The following is an 18,073-nucleotide window of genomic DNA, read 5'->3' on the forward strand; positions in this document are numbered from 1 at the left end:
AAGTGGTAGGTGTCTTAAGGAGGGAAACATCTTCTTTTCTCTGAGAAGTTAAGAAAGTATTCATGGTGAGAGGGATTCTTGCCCCGGACTTTGACAGGTGGGCAAAGTTTCAGCAAAGACGTAAAAGCTGTTTGGATAGGGCACATGGTACAGAGGCAGAAAGAGCATGAGGCATTTTGAGGTAATTTTCAATGGATTATTTTAACTGTAACAGGGAGTTTGAATAGAGAAGAGGCAAATAATGTTGGTAAATAACAGGGTTGCAAAGCCTTGAATGTCCCACCATGGAGCTGTACATTTTTCCTATAAAAAATAGGGAGCAGGGGATCCCTGGGTGGCTCAGTGGTTTGGCACCTGCCTTTGGCCCAGGATTGAGTCCCGCATCTGGCTCCCTGCATGGAGCCTGCTTCTCCCTCTGCCTGTGTCTCTGCCTCTCCCTCTCTCTCTCTCTCTATGTCTATCATGAATAAATAAATTTAAAAAATCTTTAAGAATAGGGAGCAGTCATCAAGAGTTTTTGAGATGATTGGCCTGTGACAATATGGCAACAGCATGTCCCCTGGACTGGGAGGCAGAAGGTCTGGAGAGTCAGAGAGAGCAGACCATGGCGGTCCAGGAGGGGAAGAGAGACCTTGCCTGAACTAGAGCCATGTTCTGGAAAAGACCAAGATGAAAGAAGGGACAGAGACAGACGATGGGACTTCAGGGCTTGTAGGTGTGCAGAGCACGGGAGAGGGCAAAGTCAGGAGGACCCCAGACCTGCAAATCTGGATGGCCACGGCAATAACACAGGGAGTAACTGGAGCAGAGAAACCAACGACAGGAGAAAAAAAACATCAAGTTCAATTTTTGACATGTCTTATTTTAAGTGACCGGAAGAGGACATTTCAGGAGGCATTTGGAAATGCATTTGCCTCAGACCAACGAAGCCTCCTTTCAAAAACAATTAATTCAGTTTCATTGGCTCAGGGTCTTTCCCTTCCCACCCCGAGAAAGCGGGCTTGAGTCTCCCTCTGAAAAGCTCCTGCGGGACCAACCGCTACAGATCCCACCTTGGGGGGGGCCAGTTGTCTGCCCGCAGTAGGACAAACGAGGTCACTAGAACTTGCGAGGAGCATCCAGGTGTCTCTGTCCGCACCTGCCAGGTGGGAGGCAGAGGCAAGTGCGTGGGCCTGGGAAGCGTGGCAGGTGCCCTGGCTCCTCACTCCCACACCGCCCATCGCCCATCGGGCTGCTTTCCATCCCACCCCCACCCTGGGGTGGCTCTGAGACCCCCCCCCCCCACACACACACACACAAGGCAATAAGTAGGAAGCCCTCCTGCCCCGGCAGCTTCATGCCACCAACAGACACTGTTCCAGCAGGTGCTGCTCCGAGTTCAGGGAGTGCCAACCACCAAGCTAGGGTTGCAGGAAGGGGGAGGGGAAGGGAGAGGAGGGAGGGCAGGGCAGGGGAGGGGATGGGGGGCCTCCAGCTGCCGGCCTCCCGGGAGAACAATGCATCTGTCACCCGGTGAGTAATGGAGCAGCCGGGGCTGAAAGGGAGGCGCACGTCTGTCCGGTCTTCCCACCAGGCCGCCCAGGGCACCCCCCGCTGCTCTCAGGCAAAGAGCCAGCAGCAGGGCCTTGGATGGTTCTCCACGATGAGGACGGGCAAGAACCAACAGAAGAGGAAGGGCCGGGGCAGGGCTCCCGCCCCAGGAAGCCCAGGGGACGAATGCACCTGCAATTTCCCTGCACTGCTGCACACCTGGGCTCCCCGGCCCCCTCCACCTGCCCAGGGCACCTCTTCCGGGAGGGGATGCACCCTCCAGCCACCATCGGGAAGTTTGCCCTGGGTGACCCTGCCTGATGATGGCTCAGGAACCCTGCTAACTGTGCCTCTTCCGGGCCGTGGCCCTAACCTGTGGGGGTTCAGGCCCTGCCTCTGCCGTGGGCTCTGACGCAGACAGTCCCTTTTGATGGCCCTGTGGCTCAATTTCCCATTTTCATCGACACTCAGATGCCCTCCAGGACATAAAGCAGAAAGAGGTAGCAGCATCAGGGACTCTCACCCCCTGGGAGAAAGGTGGGGCTCAATTTTCAAGGACAAAATCCTGCTCATTACTTTTATTTATTTATTATTTTTTTAAAGATTTATTTATTTATTTATTTATTTATTTATTTATTTATTTTCAAGGACAAAGGACAATTTTCAAGGACAAAATCCTGCTCATTACTTTATTTATTTTTTATTTTTTTAAAGATTTATTTATTTATTTATTTATTTATTTTCAAGGACAAAGGACAATTTTCAAGGACAAAATCCTGCTCATTACTTTATTTATTTTTTATTTTTTTAAAGATTTATTTATTTATTTATTTATTCAACACACAGATAGAGAGGCAGAGACACAGAGGAGAAGCATGCAGGGAGCCTGACGCAGGACTCGATCCCGGGACTCCAGAATCGCACCCCGGGCCAAAGGCAGGCACTAAACCGCTGAGCCACCCAGGGATTCCCTGCTCATTACTTTTAAATGTAGAAATATGCATGCATGCCCTGCGCACACCCATACATGTGCTGGTAGGCTAATTTCACAAGTGCGTACATTTACCAAAAAAGTAGAGACAGCCTTTTAGGATCTGATTAAAATAAATAAACAAGACACTTTAAAACAACCAGGAGCAATTCATTTAGTGAATCTTAAGACTATTTATCCTTTTAAATATGGACCCACTAATCTCATTTCCACTTTTATTTTGTTGAACAGTCCCCAGGTGCTCTTCAATTCTCTTGAACCCAGGTCAGACTCACAAATCCTCTGTTATTGGGGTGGTGAGTAGGTTACACAAAAGCAGCAAACCTTCATCAAGGCCTCAAAATTAAGTAGGGACAGAACTGGAGTGGTCCCCAGGGCTCTGGATTTCCAATTCAGTGTTCTACTGAGTGCATCGCATGACTTATTCCACAACGAGATTAACAGTTTTCCAGAAGGCAAGACTGCGCCTTACATCTTCATTTCTTTCAACCCTGAGAACCGCGCCTTGTAAACAATACGTGCTGAATAAGTATTGTTGGTGGGTAGGTTGGTTTCGTAAAAATCCAAGAAAGAAATGTGGTGAACGAAGAGAACTAAGGACTCATTTAGTGTTGCAAAGGGGAAAGACATTCCATTACTCTGTAAAATACAAGTGAAGCTGAAGAAAGAGCCAGGCAACACCATAGATAGATCAGAATGTAGGAACTTGGGTTGTGTCGGGGCCTGGTGTAATTCGGAAAGACATTTCCATGACTGGCGAGAAGGTTGCGAGTGAGCGCACATGAGGTGAGCTTCAAGAGAAGGGTAATAGATGATGATTTTGGAAAAAATGTCTGGAAAAGAAAGAGAACTTTTGGCATGATTTTGCAGCACTCTTTTAAGTAGGTCACAGATAAAAATTCCGCATGTCCAGAGTATTCAGAAATAAAATGATTGCTGGAAGGGACTGAAGAAATGCCGTGAAATCGTACCTCAGATGAGTGAGACGCTTGACAGGTTTGGTCAGGAAAATGTAACTATCAAGGAAACTGAAGTGGATTAGAAAGAACACTTCACTAAAGAGAGTTTTGGCGTGGAGAGCAACCTTATCCAGCTTCTGTGCACACCCAAGGAGCAAATATCTTGGCGTGAGAGGAAGAATCTCTGAAAATTGCCTCCCACTATGGTAGGTAAGGCGTGGCCTGCGCCGTGTGGAGAACCAGAGACTACAGAAGCCGGTAAAAATACGACGGCCTACATTAAAGTTCTCTAGAAACTACCATTGTAGGCTGGAAAAGAAAGACCCAAAGGCAAAAACAGTGAAGAGGGAGAAGGGATAGAAACTGAGCGACAGAAACTTCTTAAAGAAGCGTGAAGCAACCACCACGTTCCACTTAGGTGCTTCTTTGAAAGGCTCTCTCTCTCTCTCTCTCTCTTTTAAGATTTTATTTATTTATTCATTAGAGACCCAGAGAGAGAGGCAGAGACAAAGGCAGAGGGAGAAGCAGGCTCCATGCAGGGTGCCCCATGCGGGACTCAATCCCGGGACCCAGGGTCACCCCTGAGCCCCCCGGGGCCCTGCAGGCTCTGTTGAGCTGGCCTCTCCTTGTACCACCTTGGCTCAGAAGCAAGGGCAGGCCTTCGGAGGTGGGACTCCTCCCTCTTCTTCTTTCCCTTTCACGAGAGGAGAGGAGGACTTGGACGGGACCCCGGGGAGGGCCTGGAGAAGGGGGGTCTCTTGGATGGTGAGTGCCACTTTGTGCTATGGTGCAGGAGGCCCCCATTCACGTGCCTGTCCAAACTGGGGGAAGGTGGGACCCTTAGCCTTTGTGGGAGTCCGGATTCCTTCCTGCAGGAGCCCTGTGGGCTGCCCGGGGCCCTCTGTGTATGGACACAGAACCTGCAGAGCTGGGTCCTTTGCACCTGCTTTTCTGCCCGTGTGTCCCTGCTCTTCTCTCCCAGATACTACTCAGCCTCCCGCGCTGCTCTCAGACACTGCTAGCCTCGGCTCCCCTCATGAACCTTGGACACAACCTAAGGGCCTTGGACACAACCTAGGGCCTTGGACACGACCTAGGGCCTTGGACATGACCTAAGGGCCAGCCTCCCACACCGGCCCCAGGGCGGACAGAGCTGCGGCCTGCATGGGAGCCCACCACTTCCAACCTCTAGCTCTGTTGCCTCCTCCATGACACAGGACAAATCCCCTAAGATGTGAGCATCTGGAGTCATCTAGGACGTGAAGAGGACAATAAAGAGGGCCCCCCACCCCATCACAGGGCTGTCGTGGAAACCTGGGAGATGGTTTTTAAGAGGATCCGTATCAGATAGTCCACAAGCAGAGGTAAATGATTTTCAGTGCCTCCCAGGGTTCGGGCAAAAAAGTCTCGCTTATATAGTGTAACTTTCTTTTATTGTCACATGTCATCTGTGTCAGAACAAGGAGACATTTTTAAGCATGTACAGTATTAAGTCACGAGTGATAAAGAAAAGACATGTGGTCTACATACATTCATGCTTAAAAAAAACCTCATGGAAGAAATATTCTGTTTGCCAACCACATGGCGAGTCTTGTTCGGATGGAATTTTAAATTTTCTTTCTTTTTCTATTTAAACTATATCACATTTATTTATTTACATGCGTGTGGTCAGGATCTTTAGTTCAAGTAACTAGGTGTGGAGCCCCTCAAGTCCGTTGCCTTTTGGAGCAGGAGGGTAGATACATTGTAAGACTCCCTAGTGCTTTTTCACCTCCGGGAAGCAAAATGTGGATCATGAGTTCATGGCTTTCCTTTCCGGTGTCTTCTTGTTATTGTTGTCGCTTCCATTTGCATAGTGACAGGGGGAGGGCATGGCGCAAAGACGCCTTCCAGCTCTCCCTCTTCAAAATTATGAGGGACAGTTGACTCTTTTCAAAGGAAAAAGGGTGGGGAAAAGGGCAAGACAGCAAAATAATCGCTGGTGGGTGATGAATAGATGGCAGTTGCATCTAGACGTGGCAAATAACTCAGGCAGCTACTTTGGAGGAAATACATGCAAATAAGCTAGAATTCAGAAGAGTAAACAAGCACAAATACATGTTGAGAAATCCTGAGAAGATAGAAATATAGGGAGGAATGCGTGTACAGTTGGAAATGAAGGACAAGGACTATGAAGGGGGAAAATAGTGCTGGGTGTCGATTTGCTCTACTGTTGGAAGGGAAGGAATGCCTAATGACTGAAGTAGGGGGATAAAGCACAGAGCCCCTGAGAACAGCAGGGCAATGGGAAGCACCTGGGGGACCCAAATATGGTAAAACTCAAATGCCTAAGTGGAATGTGCAGGGTATGGGTTCTGCTGGTCCTAGAGAGCTGAAGGATGGTGAGTTATCCGCAGAAGGTAATGGCTTAGGAAGGCAGCTGACACTATAAACATTCTTAGGGCAAAATAAATAATGGAATCAGAGTGATATTATTAAGAGAAAAGAGAAGACAACTGATAAGTAAGGGAAGTCATATCAAAGATAGAATGGGAAATGATAGAAAAAATCATTATAAAGACAACCATGCATCATGGATTATTTGGTTTGGTTGGTTTGGTGGTGTGTTTGCAGATTGGACATTCCATATATCTAAAAAAGGAAGAAGAAAAGTCAGTGGCTAATTACAATGGAGAGGAGAGAGGAAGGCAACAGTACAACCAAATATGATTTAAAGATTTAAAATAGGTTTTACAAATGGATTTAAATAATATCAAGCAATTTCCACAAGCCCTAAGAGAGGACTCTCCTCGTTACTCCAAAGAGGAGAATCACTTTGTGTGACACGTGGGCATTTCCCAAGTTGAAACCTGTAGGGAGATTCAGATGAATCTTTAAGTCTTAAAAACGGCCAAGATATTAAAGCAGGAGCACCAGAGCAATTTGTGAGTGATGGTTTTGATACGTAATACTTAACCACGTGCCAAGCGCATCTCTTGTTTGGAAACAAGAAGTTTCAAAAATATTCAGATATTTCATGTCGTATAAAATCGTTGTTTTACAATCTGTGTTTCTATTTAAATAATTGTGTTTCTGTCATTATTGATTTTTAAGCTATCGGATATTGACTTTTTAGGTCCTGGGGAAGATGTCACAGGAAACTCAGAAAGTATGAAATATTATGCAACTTTTGCAATATTTGTTAAACTATCAAAGGAAATACATTTAAAAAATGTTTTGTGCCTAGTTCTCCTTTGTATTTAAAATCCCAGACCTAAGCGTCAGTTGACACACTTCATATTAAATTATTTACTTCACAGATCAATGCTTCAATTGATTTGAGTCCTGTCTTTTTAGGGGAACATGGATTTTAAAAAAAAAATCTGAGAAGTATTAGCGTTAGAGTGGTCTCTTTCCTGGTGCTCTGAAGACGTGACCAATCTCTACGTGACAGGATCACACCACAGCTCGTAGCCACTCTGTGCAATAATCTGCAAATGATAATGACTTTCCAGGGCAGGCCCACATGTGTACTTGCAGAAAGGCCCCTGTCAGCCACAGCGAGTGGCCGTGACATCTGAGAGGTGACCCGCACAACTGACACGTTCGGCAGCTCAGGAAGCCAGGTTCCAGACCCAGAGGCAAGGCCCTCTGCGTGTGACTCTGATGGGCAGGTGGTCCTCGAGGGTTCGCCAAAGCAAATGGCACCGGATAGAAGGGAGCGCCACTTACCCACCAAACCGCTAAGTGGCTTTAAGAAGAGGAATGCCAGGCATGGCCCACAACCCCAATGTGACAACGACGCTTGGGTAAGAGCAAGCCATTTCAGAAATACCAGGAGGAAACACTTTGAGACCATTGGGAAGCATTTCGATGTGGAATGAACGAAAGAGTAAATTTGGCAAGTGAACGTGGGGTGTGGAGTGTTGACTTGTCTTCTTGAGCTGGCGTGCTTAAGGCCTTGTGAGCAGTTGATGCCCTCATAGACCCTGAACAAAGGGGGGGAAACTCTCTTACCTAGCATAAATAACGCTCATCTTTGCAAAAAAGAAGTTTTAAAACCTAAGAACTTATTTGGATGAAAACCTTCAAGATTCCATATAAACTTGGCCTTGGGCCATTTGTGTGGATAAACAGTGTTTTCTCACTTTACTCCCTTTTGAATTTTAAAGTTGGATATAGAGACCTTTAGGAGCAAATCTCAGAAAGGCTAAATAATGTAATCAAGAGACAGAGCTTGAACCCAAGTTCTGTGATTTCCAGGAAATTTGAGATTTCATAGGTGTATTTTCTTAACATTGTTATATAAAAAAAGAGAGGTAATATAGAACATTATATATCAGATTAAAATGTAATAAATACGTTTATCTTTGTCCTGTGTATGTGTTCAGTATATATGCATGAATCTAAGGAGTTTTTTTTTTTTTTTTAAATACGAAGTATGAGCTATTCAAAAAAATTAGCTCTATCAGTTAGGAGATTTGTTTTATGTTACTCAAGACTGAGGGGTGGGGAAGGGTTGTGGAATTTGTTATTGTTTTCTGTTGTAACTAGTTATTTTTAACTGGAATAATTCCAGTCTTTTATTCATCCGTTTTGTTTTTTAATAACTGGGGCCTATGTAAGAATCACAATAACATTTAAAATCTGAGTATCTGTCACCATGAAGGCTGTTTAAACAGAAGGCTTTATCAAATGACAAGTGAGAAGGAAAAAATAAAAACCAGACATTCAGGGGCACCTGGGTGGCTCAGTAGGTTAAAAGTCTGCCTTTGGCTCAGGTCGTGATCCCGGGGTCCTGGGATAGAGCCTCGCATCGGGCTCTCAGGGCGGGGAGCCTGCTTTTCCCTCTGCCCCCCACCCCTACTCATGCTTGCTCTCTCTCTCTCACACATGCTTTCTCTCTTTCTCAAATAAATAAATAAAATCTTTAAAAAACCAGACATGCAGCAAAAGCATCAACATTGATAGAAACTTGACTTCATAATTACTCTGGAGTTAAACCTTGTGACTATTCCCATAACCCTAAGTGAGTGGATGCATGTACGGCTGCACAAGAGCTTAGATCCAGAGAAATGAAATCACACCCCATTCTACGTGGCCCACATTTCCATCTTCTGTCCTTCTGCCCCTTTGCCAGTGACACGGATTGCTTCCAGTCCAGTTGGAGTCCATCCCAAAGAGGAGTCATTACACAAATTGAGGATTCTATCGATAATTTTTACTGGGCACAACACAGTCTGTGCTTTGCTAACCACTGACCTGCATTTGTTCATTATGTCCTCACGATTCTAGCAGGCACCTATCTTTACTGTATTTCTAGGATTCAAATGCTCTCTCTCCCACCTCCACCAACAGTCTGATGTCTCTGAAACTAGGATACATCTTACAATGACAGGTCATTGAACTGTGCTTTCTTCTTGTGCATAAATTCATGGTGCACCTCACAATTGATGATGTCATAGAATTGAAGACACATAGCACTTTCCTCATTTTACAGGGTTTCAAATTAAGATTACAGAGTGTGTGAAACTAGTCCAGGGTCACATGACCAGAGGAGTCGGGTAGACTGGCACAGGGCACACCCTGGAAGCCGTGCTTGTCTCCCAAACCTTTGGTCTCCATCAGTCTCCACGGCTCCTTTTGGGGACTTCAAAGTATCATAGTTCTGCCTCAGGAATAAGGCAGTTCATATATTCTGCATTTAAACTCACCTCTGAGTCATATGAAAAATCCAGAATTAAAAAAGACCGATTACAACTATTTTGTTTTAAAAAAAAACAAAAACAAAACAAGAAGAGGAAGAAGAGGGGCATCTGGCTGGCTCAGTCTGTGGAACATGCAACTCTTGATCTCAGGGTCATGAGTTCGAGCCCCACATTGGGAGTAGAGATTGCTTTTTTAAAAATGAATAAATAAAAGAAGAGGAAGAAAGAAAAAGCTGGGGGAAAAACCCAGAGTCAAACAATCACTCCTGACTTTATTTCATTCTAATTCAAACATTCAGTTTAAAGAGCTCAAATTTTAGACCAGCAAAGGTTCACTAATCAGGAAAAAGACATTCATTTATTTAATCAAGCTCCAAATGGTAATTTGTGTTTGAGATTGTACTGAATAACCAAAAGCAGCAATTGTCTTTTGTTTTGTTTTATGTTTCTTCCTCCTTTTAACTATAAATTAAGTTGATCAGAAAGGCTTTCTGTGGTTTTGATGTAAATTTAAAATAAAAAGCACTGAGAACACGGTCACCATATTGTGGAAAGAGTGTGACTTGTGGCATCACCTCTGATAGCTCTCCATATGCTTTTATCACTGTTAAATCACTTCATTACGTGTCCAAAATATTTTGTAGACATGTATACATTGAAACTTAAAGCAAAGACTTCATCATGTTTACGTTCTCTCTTTCTCTCTCTTTCTCTCTCTCAGTTCATCTTAAAACCATTCATAGGGCAAATATTTGTATTCTATAATAAACCTGCTACAAGTACATAAATAAACTTTGCTACAGTTTCAGACAATATGTTTACTTCTAAGAAGTGTTTGCATGCAAGGAATTTAGAGGCGAAATACTAAAAAAAAAATAAAATAAAAATAAATTTTAAAAAAGGGGGGAGATACTGTAGACACTTATTTACTCTGATGTTTTTATGTGAGAAAGCATTAAATCCTTTAATGATAATAAAAGTACAATATCGTTTTGAGGCCAACAATTATTCAGACAGTAATCATTTTTTAATCTCCTGCCGTGCGTTAGGAGATGAGCTGGGCAGCGATGTCCACAAGTGACTAAAACAGAAATTGTGCTCTCCCTGGACTCACAGCTCAGGGAAACATGTAAATAGGCAACACTGTCACAGTGCTGCCTGACATCACAGACATTAAAAAAAAAAAAAAATACCACAGGAGACGTTGATTGCATTTACACTCAATTGCACATAGATGTAGATATTGTGCCTTATTTTCAGACCGCCCGCCTTTCACTAGCTTCACGTTACGACCTCTTACGAGAATCTGTAAACCACCAATTTGCTTTCTACTTCCTTGAGGCATTGTCCTTTCTTGAGTGTATTAATATCTTCGCTGATTGATTGCCCTTATTACTTACCCCCCCCCAACCAGAGCTGCAAGGGAATGACATTTACAACTTCATCTCTTTAGAGGCAACATGTTCAAATCTCAATAAAAATGACAGTGTCAGCAACATGATGAAAGAGAACTAGCCATTGCTACATTCATGCTTCACAATGCATTATGCTAGATGTGGCTGGCCATTCCCACTGCCCCCAGAGGAGATGGGGAAGTACAGCTACTTTCTCACATTTATATTAGAACAAGACCCTCATTTGGTTTAAAAACTTCAAAAGGTATAAAGCATTACAAAATATTAAAAAGGAACAAAGTACCTACCCCAGCTACCAGTTGCTGTCCTAGGAGAGGAGGTTGGTTGGCAGGGATATTTTAAGAATATGCAAGCAAATATTCTTTCTCCTTTTGTTCTCTCCTTCTTCCCTTCCTTCCTTTCTTATTTTAAACACATTAAACACATTTAGCAAGATAAAACTAAACTCACTGTTCATGTCCTTGAATTTCTTTCAATCAACAATAGATTTTGGAGATCTTTCCACAACAATATGTGATTGACTTTGCCATTTCTTTTGACAGCTGTATGCTATTTCCTTGAATAGATATATGAGAATATATTGAATAGTCCTCACAACATGTCCTTGTGAATGTACGTCATTTCACTAATGCACAAGTGTATTTGTGGGGCAAATTCTTCAAGGTGGAGATGCTGAGTTGAGTGACGCATGCAGTTGGAACTATAGCAGATACTTGGTTTGATCATTAAAAAGTGCCTTGGGACTCTAGTTAAAATATCCAACAGTGACAATATCGGAATGATTTCTATAGTAACAGGAGTATCTGGTTTTCAGTTTGTCACTTTCATGTTATTCATGTTTTGGTCTCTTTCCTTTGCAGACGTGATCAAAGGTTATCTGCTGAGTACAAAAGCAGAATGAAATCCAGGGAGTATGGAAAGATCTCACAATAATGGTTTCGTTTAAAGATATATAATTTGTAAATAGAAATGCCTATTGTACTCCACCTATGTCTTCTTTCATCTTCTTGATCATTTTGGCCACTGACGTTCAAAGCAAATCTGTCTTCAATATAGTTACTAAATTCTGTAGGACTTGGATAATCTTTTTGCATGCTTTTATAAGCTGGAATTAGAGACAGCAACACAATTCAGCCTCTTGCTGTGGAAACCACAAACTTCTAAAGGGCATCCTGCCTGGACATCACTTCATAGAGAATAAGCTCTGTCCCTTGGGCGCCTTGAAGACTACCCGCACTACTTGTTGCATCATGTGACCTTTGGCAGTAAACTTAAATTTAAACCAGAGACAAAATAGAGATTTTTTTTTTTGCCTTTTACCAATTGAAATCCCTCTAATTTCTGTGTCAGCACTCTTCCCACTATTACCTCCAGTCCCCTTCTCCCCCAACCAGGTTGATCATCTAAACATTCCTGGTTTGAAACCCATGTGAAAAGAGTCAGCTTGCCCTAGAAGACCATTCGACATGGGCCATGTGGCCCAAAGAGTAATAGTTTTGCCTTAAGGAAAGAGGTGGAAAGAAAGGATATTGGTTGGCTCTTTGTCTTCATAAAGTCTATGTAATTTGCAAAGGATCATGGGAACCTGCCTGTTCACCTTGTGGTGACCATCAGGCAGAGAATCCCCAAACGTAGATAGTTTCGTGGTGCTACGTGGCGTGCTGACCTGGGTCGTGAGGTGAAAATGTTGCCCAGGGATCTTCATGAACTGCCTTGAGGAAATGGGGGGAACAAGAGAGTCTATGAAGTAACATATTGTTATTCATACCTCTAACGCGGGAGCACACTCAGTGACTGAGCAGTGAAATCATCAATTTTCACCTCCTTCTATAGCTCACCATTTCCTTTCTTGACCAGGAAGACAGCTAATCTGGAGGTATTAAGAGACCTAAGTAGCTAGAAAAGTCAAATTGTTTTAAATAAAAGGCATGCATGATGGCACCCCCACTTACCCAGCCCTTACTAGCCAGATCTTGCATCAGCTTTGGCTTGGGGCTCATGGGAGTGAGGGTCAGCCTAGGCCTCAAATCTCATGTGTGATATGAGAGCTAAGGCTCCTCTGAGTGGTCAAAGACTGGCCGCACCGTAATAGAGGCTGAAGACCATCTTCTGTAATCAATCTCTGTCCTGTGCAGAGAAAGAGGTAAGGCGAATAATGAATATGATCCTAGGAAGCATTATCAAGGACAGAGAAGAAAGCACAAAGAAGAAAGGAAGATGAATCTAAAGCATTTTAACAAAAGAAAGGACAGAGGGAAGTGGCTATGATTGGACCAGGCGGGGCGACCAATGACAGGGGTCTCTTATGAGTAGGTAAAAGCAGAAAGGGGCCTGTTATGATGAGCCTGAGATAGGAGATTATTGTTTTTTAAGTTTTGTGAAGCCAAGAAGTGAGTGAAGGGCTTTGGCATGACGTTTATGAAGAGTAAGGGAATACATGGAAGTAAGTAGATGGGGCCTCAGTGTCTCATGGGCATATGTCTGTTCGCTGTAGTGAACATGCCACAGCCTCTCCAGAAGCCCCTGCTGTCCACAGAGACTTACGGCTGACCAGGTCACATGACAGTGACAACAGCACACAACTGAGGCTGCTGGCCCAGAGAAGAGGGACACACAGTCGCTACCCTGGAAGAGGAATGTCTTGCCCAGCCCCCCTCTCCCTACACACAGTGTGGCTCACTTCTCTGGCTTCTTCTTGGGCAGGGCAGAGGGATGCCCGAGTTACCTCTTGTTCTCTTTCTCATGGGGGGATTCATGGGCCCAAAACTGTTCAAGCTAACTTCTCTGGTAAGAGGGGCTCTGAGTCATTAGAAAATCACATATGGTTTCATTTCCAATGACATCTGGAAAGCAAAGGGTCAAATATCATCTCATAGAGATGTCCTGGTGAACACAGGGAATGAGCTGACTCTGAGAGATTAGTAGGGAGTGAAATAGGCAGGGCTTGCTGGGGATGGAATTTTAGTGAGGAATTAGAATAATGTTTCTTTTCCTTTCCTCCCTTTCTCAAATTACCTCTAAAAGGAGGTGTAAGGACACAGAAAAAAAATAGGAACGGAGGGCAGAAGGAGCTACCAGAGTGATCACGAGAATTTAAATAAAATTACAACCCTCCAAAAAAGAACTGAAAATTTTGTTGACCTCATTTAACTACTTGCCTCATGTCTCAACACTGAGTGAATTCTAAATTAGTATTATCCATTTAGAGAATCTAGAAAGAATGTCTATACCTTAACAGCATGATGTCTCTCAAGGCATAATAATTTCCATTTAATTTTACATGATTTAATAACATCAGCCTTGTCACAGTCACACAAGTGAACATCAAACTAGGGATAAAGAAAACGCATTCTTGTTAAAAGAGAAGATTTTATAGCCAGTTCCTCCTCTTCCCAGAATTGGCACTGAGAAATGTGATAGCACGGTGGAAAGCTGAAGCCGAATGCATACTCTCCCCCTCCTAGACGTAGAACAAGTTTCTTCAAGTCCGATGCCCCCAGCAAGGGATCCCACAGTTTTCATTAATATAATACAAAAACATATGGTTAAGAAAAGAAAAAGAACATAAAGAAATGAGCAAAAGAGCTACAGAATTCAAAGAAAACACATTCCCTCGTTCATACCCACATCTAACTGCCTAAGAAATTTCAATGAAAATCAGATGTGATTTTCAGCATGTATTTCGCTTAAATAAAATATGAGTGAAATACAAGGACTTCTCTATGTGGTGGTAACAGAATTTTCTCTCCTTTTATTGGGTCATAATTGTATGCAGTTATGTGAGAATTTAAAATTTGATAACATTTGTAAACAGCTAAAGAACCCTATAAATTTCTATCCCCAAGTTATGAAAATTAATTCTTACTGTTCAGGAGATGCAGATATGATTACAAAAGAGGGAGGAGAAAAGATAGATTTTTCACCTAAACGTGTACCAACCTCAAGACCTAAATTGGAAGTTGTTTTTAAGAGGGAAGAAATTCCTATCACCTTTTTTTCTTTCTTGGAATTTGTTGTTGTTGTTGTTTTAAGTAAATTCCAGAGAAAAGTAACCCAGTCATGTGTGTGTCATGGTGGAGGTCAAGTGTACAGAAACACAGTGAAAATAAAGGCCCTGCCCATTAGGCTCCAGATTTCTTAGAAAGCCCTGAGATCAAGAGATAAGAATGAAATGAGGTAGGAGAGGAGGAAAGACAGGAAAGAAATAGAAATGGGAAGAGAGGAGAGAAACCCAACAAGCCAATGAATCTTGGCTTCTCACTAGTAGCTTGCTCTTCCCCCCCAAACACAGCACAACTCAGCATCACTATTTGGGAGATCGCTTGCTTTTTAATCTGAGGCTTTGGTTTCCTTTCATCTTTCTGAATTTGATCTAGTTCATGTTTACAAGGTGCTTAAGGATGGAGGACCGCAAAGACTCCCTCTAAAAAGATTAAGATCAAGAGCAGGTTGGGAAGGGTTTTCTTTTTTTGACTTCAGATCTTTGGGAATATTTTCACATTTAACTTATTTAAGGTAAAATATAATTCCTTTACAGGAGTTGAAATCCAGGATCACAAGAGCAGAGGGAAAGAATATCTATTCTGCATTCATCTGCCTGTGACTCCCAGACATGTGGAGGTAAGAATGCCAAAGAAACCCCAACCCTGCTCTTCCAAATACAGTCATTTCTTCAATCAACACATGTTCACTGAGCACCTACTACATGCCATGCATTCACTCTCCCAGGCCTGGGGATACAGCAGTAAACAAAATAGTTAAAAATCCCTGCTCTCCAAGAACTGACATTCTTGGGGGTAGGAAGTCTGGCCGCAAATTGGAGATGCCCAAGAGATCATTTACTTTAAATATTGTCATATATACTTATGTACAATAAGTGTAAGAGGAAGATGTAAGACATTTTTAAATTCTAGACTCCTGAAATCAATCTTTTAACAATTCTTGAACATTTGAGAAAATCGGCATGCCTATAAAACATAAATTTCACTAGTTTTAAAACAAATCTAAAATTATGTTGTCGGTTTGAGGAACAAAAATATGTTATATATAATCTGATTGTTTTTTTATTTACAGAAAATTTTAATTTTCTTATCTGGTGATTGAAATCTCAAGTGAAACATGGATAAGGAAGAAAAAAAATATTTTCCAATCTATTTCATAAGCAGTGAGAAATTGGAGGGATACATTCTTGAACATATTTCCCCCAACTTTTCTAGTTTTATTTTTTCACGTTCCTATAAAGCCTAGCCCAGTATGTTGCCTTTCACAGCTTTTCTGTGAATAGATGTTGTACTATTATTTTATGAGTGTAACACAAAATTCTTGATTAAGAGAGCACCTTAAATTCATTTTGGAAAAAAACATTTTATTGGTTTGAAGATGAAAAATAACCATCTTATGATTTACAAAGGACTCTAATCTTTGAATCCTCCAGAACTCAAACTTTCATTTAGGAAATGAGCAGTGTTTGTAGCTTATTGCTCAAAATTTATTGGAAATGATGACATTTTTAAAATTTATAACCCATTACAGAAGACAGTTATTATAAAATTGCTTCATTATTCTATAATTCCAGAAATTCTACATTATTAAATTACTTAAAATATGAAGTAGTCTTTTTTTTTTTTTGATGGCTTATCATGACTTAATTGGCAACACTTTTCTCTTTCTTTGTGGAACATAAAAATAGAAAGACATTTCATACTTGATGGCAGCTTAGATCTGAGGAATTTTAGTAACCAAATGACCCAACCATTCCGTGGCCCAAACAAGGTAGAAATTGTTCTCTCACTTAACAATCCAGAAACGAGTGTTGCAGATTAGCTGGAGGCTCCTTTGCTCTGTGTGATGATTCAGGGACCTGGGACTCTCCCACCTGGTTTGGACCTTCTTTGCCCCCCTCTTTGTACCGTCGAAGGTGGGTTGTTGGCATGTCTGAATCCTAGGTCATGAGAAGGTGGAAAGAGAAGAAGTGGAGAGGAAGCAATTTTCCTTTTGGGTAAGTGAGACAGAGGGGACAAGTCTTGCATCCCATTGGCGAGAACACAGTCACACCCGTTGCTGATAGCCACGTCCATGTGGTCAGGTGAATGATGTAGGCATTGAGATGTAGCATGAGGCTGCTATCAACCTAATGAGATGACAGGGGAGGATCATTTGCCTCTGGAGACAGTTGACTTTTTGCTTTGCGAATGCAAACATGGGGATGGGGTGGGGTGGAAACTATTGTATACATTTTCCCAAAGAATTGCCAAGGGATTCAATACGGTCAATGAGTAAACTGGTATTAGGTAGCTGTTGTCCTATGACAAAGTAACCGAAACTTGAAGCTTAAAACAGCAAACATTTCCTGTCTCACAGTTCCAGTGGGTCGGGAATCCAGAAGTAGCTCGGCTCAGGGTCTTTTGCAAGGTTGCAGTCAAGGGGTCAGCTGGGGCTGCAGGCAACTCCATTCCCAAGATCCTGTTCCTGATTGTTGGCAGGCCTCATGTCCTTGCTGGCTGTGGGCTGAATTTGTCAGCTTCTTGCCAAATGGATTTTTCAATAGGGCAGCTCACAACATGGCAGCCAGGCTTCCCTCAGAGCAAGTGAGGAAGACCATGAAAGAGAGGAAGAGAATGAGTAAGATGGAAGTCACAGTCTTTCTAACCGAATCTCTGAAGGGGCATCGCATCCCTTCTACTCTCTTCTGTGTCAGAAGTTACTATGCCAGCCCCCACCTAAGCAGAGGGAATCATAGAAGGGTGTGAATGTTAGATGGGGAGGATCGGTTGGAGCCCTTTTGGAGGCAGCCCACCATGGTATTCCACAGAGAAATTTGCACCGTTGGATGTTTTTCCAACAGAATGGACAACAATTGGTCATGCGAAGAATAGGCATTCACCGGCCTGAAGGTAGAAACTGATGCTATCTCACAAGTTTCTTTACCCTGTGATTACATTCTCTGCAGTGAGATAGGTTCTTTCTATATTCTTAGTAAATTCCTCAGACATGCTATGGTAGTTCAACCATTATTTCTTTTATTTTCACACAGAGAACAAAGTCTGACTAAGCTCCCTCTAAGCGGTATATATAGTCATTTAGAGATACACTGTGAGGCTTTGAATCCCATCCCTTAACTTACCAGCTTCTTGGTGTTTTCTCTCTGTTTTCTCATCTGAAGAATGGAGATTATATTTCTACTTACCTCACAGCATTGTTATAGGGACTAAATGAGCTAAGGGCTTAGTACAAATGAAGGTATGTATTATAAGATCAATAAATGTGAGGTAACTAAAGGGATTTGATCTGTCCTTTAACTACTGAGAATTTTTTTTGGAAAAAAGCAGTTCATCTTTCTTCATATGATTTCCTATATGTCAACCACCTTGACATTCTCTCTTCCCTGACTTCCTACAATGAGTCTACATCTAATGGTATGACTTGAACACCCAAGCTTCGTGGCAAGATCACGTAGGTGAGCATGGAGCCAACCAATGAGATGGGGACTTC

General features: G+C 42.6%; 1 long non-coding RNA gene across 5 annotated transcripts in view; it reads left to right on the forward strand.

Annotated features, from left to right (window-relative positions):
- The window catches only part of LOC121485156, a 151,625-nt gene that overhangs the window by 41,816 nt on the left and 91,736 nt on the right, over positions 1-18,073 (forward strand). For all 5 annotated transcript variants that reach the window (XR_005986220.1, XR_005986219.1, XR_005986218.1 and 2 more), the window contains exons 5-6: positions 6,817-7,268; positions 15,120-15,202. This is a non-coding gene — a long non-coding RNA (uncharacterized LOC121485156). The remainder of the gene's footprint in view (positions 1-6,816; positions 7,269-15,119; positions 15,203-18,073) is intronic.

The sequence above is a fragment of the Vulpes lagopus genome, chromosome 2 (assembly GCF_018345385.1).
Source record: "Vulpes lagopus strain Blue_001 chromosome 2, ASM1834538v1, whole genome shotgun sequence".
Lineage (NCBI taxonomy): Eukaryota > Metazoa > Chordata > Mammalia > Carnivora > Canidae > Vulpes > Vulpes lagopus.